The sequence below is a fragment of the Monodelphis domestica genome, chromosome 2, assembly GCF_027887165.1.
Source record: "Monodelphis domestica isolate mMonDom1 chromosome 2, mMonDom1.pri, whole genome shotgun sequence".
Lineage (NCBI taxonomy): Eukaryota > Metazoa > Chordata > Mammalia > Didelphimorphia > Didelphidae > Monodelphis > Monodelphis domestica.
Genome location: NC_077228.1, coordinates 344265249 through 344276121, shown reverse-complemented (window position 1 = coordinate 344276121; position 10873 = coordinate 344265249). Strand labels below are relative to the sequence as shown.

Below are 10873 nucleotides of genomic sequence, written 5' to 3'. Positions count from 1 at the left end.
AACAATAATGAAAATGTTTTTTAAATTAAAAATATATCTCACAATCAGTGACAATCAAAAATATATCTCTTACAAGAGGTAGAATATAAAGATTTCTTACCCAAAATTTGAGATTCATTTCCTTTTTTAACTTAGCCATGATCCACAGTGTGAGTACAAATGATTTTTCTCAAAGTAAAGTAACAGGTTTACAAAACAATAGACAATGGGTAAGACACGTTCAAAGAAAGTACCAGATTCTCAAAATTCTCAATACAAGCACATTTAATGACAATAGCAAATAAGCGCGCTATCATATAGGATTCACATGAGTTGCTGTGTGATATTTAAAAACCTTTGAAGTTCATAGATACTTGTCACGAGTTTTACAGATGTAGCCAATCTTTCAACCTTGGCAAAGATATTTTTAGCAAAGTCTATTATTGACATCATTCCAAAATGTGGCAGAGGAGCATAGAAAAAACACAAATTTCTGTACTGCTGATGAAAAGATTTTTGACTCTAAAATGTCGCCAAGAATCTAGATTATTGGGGGCAGCTGGGTATCTCAGTGGATTGAGAGCCAGGCCTAGAGAAGGAAGGTCCTAGGTTCAAATTTGGTCTTAGACACATCCCAGCTGTGTGACCCTGGGTAAGTCACTTGACCCCCATTGCCTAGGCCTTCCCACTCTTCTGCCTTGGAGCCAATACACAGTATTTACTCCAAGATGGAAGGTAAGGGTTTATAAAAAAAAAAATCTAGATCATTCAGGTGAGATATAGAAATCATTCAGAAGCCAGTAGACTTCTTAGAAAATGTTACCTCTGTGGAGCCATCCAGAGGTACCACACCCCCTAGGAAAACCTTCCAACCTCCTGGATGAGACTGTAACAGCTGTAAAAGGCATGTCTTTATATGTCTCATCCATTACATTTTTATAAATGAGAAAGTGGGGAATACACTAGTGCACTTGCACTTAACTTCAACTACAAATAGACCTTTATCTCTTGTTACAAATGATACAAAGGTAGGAATGCTATTAGACATCTGAAAATCACTTCTGAAGATCCCTTAAAATCAATTTAAATATTTTGCTCCTTAAATTCTCCAAAGTTTCTATATAGTTTGATGGGTACCATCCATTATTATCTATGTGACAACAAAGGTAAAAAGGACCAAAAGGCTGTTAAAGCAACAGGTGACCACAATGGATCTGGTGACGAACCCAGCATCCATAAGAACTTATGATTTTGCCACTTACAAAAGGTTTGTGCAAGTTGTTTATGAACTTTACAATGGCATGTTGTTCAGTACAGTCATAGGGGAATGATACAAATAAAGATAATATAATATCACATATACCTAATGGCTAGAACACAGTAGCTGAAAATGGCTTAGTGTAACAGAAGATCTCAGATTAGAAGAATATGTGAATTTAACAATAAAATTAAATTTTAAAACAAGCAATCAGCAAATACAGGCACTGAATTCAAGTCATTTTTCCAATTCCAATAGCCATGTTAGAGAGACTTCTTTACTATATTTGGAGGGGAATAAACTGAAAACAGCAATGGATGGAGTCTGAAAAGGTTTAAAATTCTACCTCTAGATCTCATCAAGGTTCCTTTCCCTCCCCAGTAGCATTCATCCATTCAGATTCCTTTTATCACACTTCTGGAGTTTCCCATACCCCCACTGGGCATAGTGTGGACAAACCCCATATTGGATGTATTGCAGAGACTGGGGAGACAAAAATGACAAAGGGGTGAAGGGAGATGGATCTCTCCTCTGAATCACAAGATTACACAAAGTATCAACTGCAAAGAATCCATTCAATACAAGAACCCCCAGGAACAAAAGCAACAAAAAAAAATCCTAAAGCTGTAAGGTGCATGAGGTCAGTAAGGCTCTGTTTTTTCATAGAGTAGGTCAACATATTTTGCAACATTGTGTTTTAGTTCCAACTAAAACTGAGCAAGTGCAGGTACAAACCTCCCCCAGGCAGGAGCCCAGAGATGGGAAAAATAGCTGAGGGGAGGGGAGGGCAACTGGAGAAATTGGGTTGGAAGGGGGAAAGGAGGGGAGGGAAGAGAAGATGGTTAGAAAAGAACACCGAGGTTTTCTCAGCGGGGGGGGGGGGGGGGGGAGGTTTTCTCAGCGGGGGGGGGGGAGGTTTTCTCAGCGGGAGGGGGGGGAGGGGGGGTCAGGAGCTAGACTTGTAGGAGAAAGGAGAGATAAAGAGAGTGTTCAGCCAGAGAGACTAGGCTGAAGGAGGGGAAAGGAAGAAGAGAAAGAAGAAAGGAGGGAGAAAAAGAGATCAGCCAGATGGCAAAAGAGCAGTATAGTGACTCTCAGCTGGGGGTCCACAGAAGAGTTGGTGGAGAAAAGAAAATCTCATCTCTGTGGGGGTCTGGAGGGGAGGAGGAGGTGGAGAGAGAAGAAGGAGGAATTCAAGACCAATCCCATGCCAGGAAGTAGTGGAGAGGGAACCCTGGGGCATGCTCGTGGATGCAGTTTCCCCTGTCACAATATTTTAAAACACGCTTCATTAGCTCCTATAAGACCACTTATCTTTTTATATATTAATACAATGTTTGGCACATGGAAAGCACTTAATAAATGTTTGGTGGTTGATAATTGATTGAACCTTAGTAGATCTTTGTATGTTTGTCTCCTAAATTCCCATTCCATATCACCAATAGCCTATTGAAAATTTCTAATTGACTATTCCATAGGAACTCAACAAATCCAGAAAAGAACTCATTTTTCCCTCTAAACCCAACTCCCATTTCTATTGAGAAACCATTCTATTTCTAGTCACCAAGATTCACAACCTTGGAATTATTCTTAATTTCTCACTTTTCAATCCACTGCCAAGTTTTGTCACACAGCCTCTTCCCTCACACAGCCACTACCTAAGTTCAGGTCCCTATTCCCTTTCATCAGGACTATTGAACTAGCCTCCCAACTGGTCTTTGAGTTTTTCCCCTTTCTAATTCATTGTCTATATAGTTGTTAAAGGGAGAGTGGCTCCCTGACCTTTAGGATCAAACATAAAATGCTTTCACATTTCAAACTCATCATCAGATTGCTTCAACCTGCTGTTCTAATCTTATTCACACATTGACCACCTTCATGTCCTTTTTGGTGCATCAAAATTGTCCTCCTTGTTGCCACACCCATGCAATATTCTGTCTCCTATCTCTGTACTTTTGCACAACCTATTTCCTTTTCTTAGAATGCATCCCCTTCTCACCCTGAGAATCTTTGGTTTCCTTTATAACTCTCAGGTCAAGAGTCGCCTCCCTGTATACTTCTTACTTCATCTTGCATTTGTTTGGCATATAACTTGTAGATGTTTAGTTTATATTCACTTATTTGTGTAAAAGTTATCTTCTTGATAGAATGTAATGAGAGCAGGGAATATTTTATTTTTTGTCCTTGTATGTCTAATGCAACATTTGGCACAAAGCAGGCACTTATTAAATGCTGACTGATTGATTCATTTATTGATTGGTTTTATGGGTTATGTACTAGAGAACAGAACAAGAAGGTTTCTTTATACTGGGAGGCTATACCTTATATGCCAACAGAGAAATTCCAAGTAATTTCATACCTGGGGAGATCACTAGCCATTGCAGTGAGGAGAGGGGAGACAAGGCAAAGATCTGATGTGGCCTTAGGTAGAGAGTGGAGCTTAAACTAAGATATGAAAAGCGCTGGGAATTCCAGGGTTGTTAGTAAGGAAGAAGAGCATTTCAGTCATGGGAGACAGCCTATATAGAGCCACGGAAACCTTCCTTCCTCTTTCTTGCTGCTACCTCTACTTGCATAGTCACAGGTTCCCAAAAGAATCACATGTCATAGTCCAATCAAAGGAGAGGGTTGTTTTTAATTAAATAACTTTCAACACAAAGCAAGAAGGATCTACATTATGTCTAGCAGAGAACAAGGATACTTACAGAAAAACATTGTAGAGAAAAATGAGGAAAAACCATTTAGAAACCCATGACCCAACTCTCATTCATTTCTGAACCACCATAAGTCTCTTTCCACAGTCTGCTTCTATCGACTTGAGTGAACATGTGAATTGGGTCCCTGGTTCTCATTGATTAATCACACTGAGGGACAAATCAGCCCAGAAACCAATTGAATTAGAAAGCTTCTTTATTTGCTGAACAAGATAAATAAAACCCAGGAACAATCCTTTACCATAGACTGTTATGACTCAGTTGTAAACTCTCAGCACAAAATGATCCTGTGAACATCAAGAGAAATGACAGCTATCATTATCATTGCTAAAACCATTTCTAGCTATTATTAGCAAATTTAAAACAAACTCATGAGTGATGGAGGAGGTGGGGAAGAGGGTGGCTAGGAGAAGAGATAGGATAGTGGCCTGATGTAACATCATCAGAACTTGTAGGAAGAAGAAAAAGTAAGTTTTCTGACTGATGCTTTTGATAGAATTTATGGTGAATACATTCAATTAAAGTTATTTCTTGTCTATGATCTTAAATAGAAGAGCTTGAAGGACTTTAAATTGAAAATAGGCAGAAAAGGAAATCGGTGATGTGCCCTTTTTGTTTGTAGCACAATAAAGGAAATACCTTTCTAGTTAATAATTATCTAACATGAAGTATAGTGCCTTTCATTTAATTTGATCACAACTTAATTAGAGCCTTGGCTTCATTTGATCAGCTCTCCAGGAACCAAGTAATTTGCATCTGCATTGTGGTTGGGCTGCTCCTTTTGATCACATTCTGTTGTTAACACTGGATAATTTAATCCAGATTGCTCAGGACCAGCCACTGAAATTCATCACACAATTCCTCACATCAATACAAAACTGTCTGCATCCTCTGTCCCTTTGCATAAAAACTGATTTCATTTACTTCTATACCAGAGGAGACAAATAAGGTCACCAATGACAAAAATGATATATAAACCCTAGAGATACTGGCAGTTTAGGACTCTTAGAAGTTTTATGGGCTGTAAGAAACATCATAAAATGAAAGCACAGAACAGAAAGAAAACATATTTCCATCTCTTAAACTTTCCATAATCCACTCTACAAAGAAGATTAGAGATCCTCATTTAAGTTCTCTCCATGTCACACCTCAAAAACTAGATGGCCTTCTAACTAGTCTTTCTGCCTCCAGGCTCTTTTTCCTATATATACCTTCATTTTCACTCTGCTCCCATATCTTACACAACCCCATTAAATTGTTCTTCATCAAATTTTACCATGATTATGAAAAAAAAAATCCACCCACCTACTCTCCTCCAAAGTAGCCCATTCTACTTCTGGATAGCCCTGGGTATAAGTTTTTCCTTAAAGAGAGGTCAGCTACTCTGCCTTAAGATTTATTTTGTTATTATTAGATTGAAATGCAGTTGAATTTTAAGGGTTTATTTTGTAGCCTACAACTTTGCTAAAGCTATTGTCTCTGTTTACATCTTTATTGATTCTGTAGAACTTTCCAAGTATACCATCAAATCATTAGCAAATAGAGAAAGTTTTGTCTTATCTTTGCCTATCTTTATTGTTTAATTTCTTTCTCTTATCTTTTTGCTATGGCTTGGAATTTAAAGAACTAGATATGATAATAAAATAAGGATACAATACTCTCCACTATTATATTTTTCCCAAACTTATTGGGAATGCTTTTAGTGTATTTCCATTGCATATGATGCTTGCTTTTGATTTAGATACTTTTCATAAAAGTAAATGCCTATATTTTGTAGTGGTTTAAGTATAAATAAATACTTTGTCATCGGGTTTTTCCTCATTTGTTGAGATAATTCTGTGATTTTTATGTTTGATTTTTGATATGAAAATTTTTATTGATTGTTTTTCTAATGTTGTCCATCATTATATCACTGACATAAATTCAACTTGACCATAATGAATAATTTCTTGGATAAATAGCTATAGACTAAGAGGATTCCATTTAATATGTTAAATGTGAATCAATATTCAAATTAATCTATAGTTTTCTTTCTGTGTTTTATTCTTCCATGGTTTAGATATTCAGACTAACTTAATCTTATGAAAGGATTATTTCAGAAATCTTTCTTTTTCAATTTTTGAGAATAATTTTTAAATGTGTAAAAATTATAATATACAAAATTTGATAGAATTCTGTGAATCCATCAGGGCCAGAAATTCCTATACCCCCACACACATTTTGTTGTTCTTTTATAACTAGTTCTTTTTTATTTTCTGAGATTGGATTATTTAAGATTGCTATTCTTTTGTCAATTTAGATATACTTTATGTTTTTTAAGATATTCTATTTCTTTTGTATTTTCAGCTTTGTTATATCACTGTGTGTAAGAGATTCTTCTTATTTTTTACTTGTTCTGGGCCAGTTGTAATTTCACCAGACTCATTTGTGTTTAATGATTTGATAATCTGTCCTTTTCTTTTTAGCAAAATTCCTTAAAGCAGCATTGATGAAGATGTGGCACCAGTGCAAAGCCAGCACTCTGGTGGCCGCTTCTTTCCCCCTTTTCCCAGCACCCCAGGACATTTTTTGCATGCCCCACCACTCTGTCCAGCTACCCAAAGCAGGCAGTTTCTCCCTTAACTCTCTCTGGTAATCTGGCGGTTCATAGACAGTTTGAATTTCCCCTCTGGGCACTTAAACTAGTAAAAGGTTCACCAAAGAAGCAAAGTATTATTGAATTTATTGGTCTTTTAAATGAACCATTTTGGTTTCATATATCACTTCTATGGATTTTTTTCAGTTTCCAGTTTACCTATTTATCCTCTAACTTTTAATATCTCCTCTTTTGTGTTTATTTTAGGCTTATTTGTTTGCTTGCTAAAATATTAAGTGCATACTCAATCTACCAATTCTTTTTCCATTTTGTTAATTTACCTTTAAAGGAATCTGATTTTTTCCTGAGGATTGCTCTTGTCAAATCTCAAATATTTTGGTATTTTATGCCATCATTATAATTTTCTTTAACATAGTTATTGTTTTTTATGCATTGTTCTTCAACTAACTTGTTATTTAGTATTTCATTGTTAAGTCTCCATTTGGGTTTGTGTCTTTATTTATGGTTCCTGAACCAATAACTAATTTTATTGCATTATCACCTAAAAAGAATGTTTTTACTCCTCTGTCTTTTTACTTTTGTTTGACATATCTTTGTGTCCTAATACATGGTCAATTTTTGGGAAAATTCCATTTAGTAATAAGAAATATATATTGTTTTTATTACCACTTAGAAGACATATGTAGATTTAGTTTCCCCAGCAATTTATTTAATTCTAGATTTCCTTTTTTTTTTTGTTTACCTTTCTGTTAGATACCAAAAACAAGAAGATACTGGAATTTCCCATCACCATTGTGTTGCGATGTATTCTTATAACTCAATTAATGTTTCCTTTATGAATTTGGATGCTAAGGCATTTTGAGCATGTAAGTTTAATACTAATATTGGTTTGCTATGTATGGTTCCTTTCAGGAAAATGTAGTTTATGCATTTATCCTGTTTTATAATTTGAATGTTTGTTTTTTCTTTGTTATATAGCATGATTATAACTCTTGCTTTTTTAAAATTCACTAAATACACTGTAAAAAACTATTTCTACATCTCTTTTCAAAAAGAACTTCTCTCCCTTAAGATTTCTTTTCTAGCACAAAATACTGCTATGTCATTGACTGCTAAGACCTCAGCAAATTTCTGCACTTTGGAATTTGGAAAGCTACATACTAGAAAAAGAAGAGGAGTCAGGATGTGTAGTTGTGTTTTGTTGAAAGTCTATGGGTTGAATCACCTTGTGCAGCCTTGTTGTCAAGAGCTTTGTGGGGCTTTGAGAAAGGAGTGGTAAATGGACACAAGTAAGGCTTTAATTCATGGAGCATTTATTTGTTTGCCTCCTTTGAGTTCTTTGTGTCCAAGACCAAGTGAAAGTGCTTTATCTCTGGTACATAATTTCTATTTTGGAGAAGTTGTGAGAAGTCATGAAGATCAGAGAAAATGACCTGTATTACATCTTCTTAGTCATGTGAGCAGGTTGTTCTATATAGATATACCTATATCTCTCTCTATATATATGTATATATAAAAATATGTATGTTTTTGTGTGTTCCTATATAAATAATGCTTTACCTCTTCCACAACACCAGTAATGATGTTGGGGAGTGGTTGTCATATAATAACCATTTTTTTTTACATTTAGTTGTCATTTGATATAACTAACAGCCAATACAATCAAATATCTGCAATGATACGCATAAACATGTCACTAATAGTTAGTAAGTCAGATATGTATAAACATTTATTTTAAGTACTTGATATTTGCCATCATTATGCTAAGCACTAGAGATGCAAACATAACCAAAACAAGAATCCCTGCCTAGTAGCTAAGTGGCACAGTGGATAGAGTTCTGTGTCTGAAGTCAGGAAGACTCATCTTCCTGAGTTCAAATCTGGCCTCAGATTATGTGACCCTAGGCAAGTCACTTTACCCTGTTTGCCTCTGTGTCCTCATCTAAAAAATAAGTTGAAGAAGGAAATGGCAAATCACTTCCATATCTTTGTCAAAAAAATCCCAAAGGATGAACCAGACATACGTGAAACTGAACAATAAATGCTTCATAGAGTTTCCATTCTAATGTGAGAAGATAATGCATAAAAAGGAATTGAAAAGGTGAATAGAGGAGGGATCCATTCCAAGGCATAGGGTTGAAGTCCAAAGAATCAGAAGCTTAGTCTAAAAGGGAGTGAAGAATGGTTGTTCTGGATCCCTCTCCAACACAAGGGATCCAGAACAAGTTCACCAATGAGAGAAGTGGGGTCAAAGTAATGGATTATTCCAGTGCAAGGAGGATTTAGGCACTGCCAGGAGTGAGACAACAACTTAAGTATAGTGCCAAACAAAGAATCAAAAGGATAGCTAAAATTTAAGGATGGGTTATCCTTCAGCAAAGAGAGGAAGTTGTATGCCTGACTTGTTTAAGCCAAATCTAGGCTGCCATGTATTAGCATTGTTGTAGATGTTATTCACATCTTCTAAATGAATTGGGCTAAAGGATCTCTGAGGTCTCTTCCAAGGCTAACATTCTATGACTGTAATCAAAGGTGAGCCACCTACACTCATGCTTCCTGGGGGCAGCAAAGCATCCTATGTCCTTCTCACATTATGATAGTCATTGTGAAAGGAAACAGCTTGTATTTAACTAGTAACTATCCATCTTTAATCTAAAGATCTGATTTGGCTCTCTGCATTGACTGACTGACAGAACACCCTGGACAGCCTAGCCAGAGTTTTAGTTTTAGGGAAACTCTGCTCCAAGGGCTTTTAGTGAAACATATATATTTTTCAGGCAATGCATTAAACTATCACATCCATGAGTTTTGAATCTGTAGTGATCAGATGAACTAAGTGATCCTCAAATCTCCATTTTCTTTTGTGCTGTATGATATTTCTATTCATATTTTGATACTAGCTCCCTACTCATATTTGGATGGCAATTTTAAGTTTTATAAGGCATCTTCCTTATTACCTTATGAGATGGGGAAAACATCATTTGCAGTTTTGGCAGCTGGAACAAACAACTTGAAATTCACCCTCCAATCAAGTCTTTATGATGAATTTAGATAAAGCAGAGGTAAGGTATTTAGGAGAGAAAGCACAGGGGAAAAGTCTTTAAAGAGGGTGAAGTTCCAGAGGTACAATGTGGTGGATGAATAGTAGAAAAGTTCACTTGCAATGTGATCTTTAGGATGAAGGGCTATCAACATCTAGTATCTTCTTGTGAACACAAAATTTCAGGGCAGGGAAGCAAATCCCTGATTAAAAAAAAAAAAAATATATATATATATATATATATAGAGAGAGAGAGAGAGAGAGAGAGGCATGTGTGTGTGTGTATATATATATATATATATGTTTATACATAGTTATATAGACCCAATTTTTATATCTATATATAGATAGGCAGTGCAAGTATTATTTTATATATCCAAATTTTATAGAAGAGGACACCAAAACTTGAACTTTAGGTGATTTTACAAGGTTCGTACAAATAATCAATGTTTAGTTCAGCCCTAAATTAAATTTTGTTTGTTGATTTCAAATTCAGTGTCCTTTCTATTTTACTGTGATTCCTTTTTACTAAACCTTTCTCCTTCTGTAGCCTATCCAATGTACCATTTGTAAAATAGTCTTCCTTTCTTAAATGTGTGCCAATTTTTTAAAATTACATATATATTTATATATGTATGCATATATTATATCACCTTCATGTCTCATTGTGTATTTCACCCACTAAAAAACACAACTTATAACAAAGAATTTAAAAAGAAAAAATAATGCTAAATTAGCAAACCCCATCAATACATTAAATGAGTCTAATGTTATGTATAATATCTTACATCCAGAGTCCTCTGCCTCTGCAAAGATTAGAGGTGTGTCTTTTCCCTTCTTGTGCAACATTCTTCAGTAGGTTCCTTGTGTAGCTGGTTTTGCTCAAGGCTAATCAAGTCAGGAGAGATGAGACTTTAGAAGATCTAGTCATAGATGAGATAGAGTGCAGGTCTGCCTAGAGCTACTTATAGATTTGTTTAGACTGTAAAACAATTTTATTTTATTGCAGATTATTTTTATTATCATTGCAAAACCTTCATACAGCAGAACATACTGACCCCCTTGATCATGATAAAGGGTGGCAAATATTGGTGAGGTGAATAGATTTAGATAAGTAGGCATCAAGAACTTAGTAGACCAATCTTAGTTCTGTCCTTGCTTCAGGAGACATCATGTACCCTTTCTAAACAATGGACAACTCCTGAACTGTTGGATTAGCCTATCTCACAGGGTTGTGAGAAATCACTGATAAAAATAACCGTGCAAAATTGCTTGCAAAATGAAGT

General features: G+C 35.6%; 1 long non-coding RNA gene across 1 annotated transcript in view; it reads right to left on the bottom strand.

Annotated features, from left to right (window-relative positions):
• Positions 1 to 10378: 10378 nt before the first annotated feature.
• The window catches only part of LOC103098020 (uncharacterized), a 33868-nt gene continuing 33373 nt past the window's right edge, over positions 10379 to 10873 (bottom strand). The window contains exon 3 of the long non-coding RNA XR_001628379.2: positions 10379 to 10475. This is a non-coding gene — a long non-coding RNA (uncharacterized LOC103098020). The remainder of the gene's footprint in view (positions 10476 to 10873) is intronic.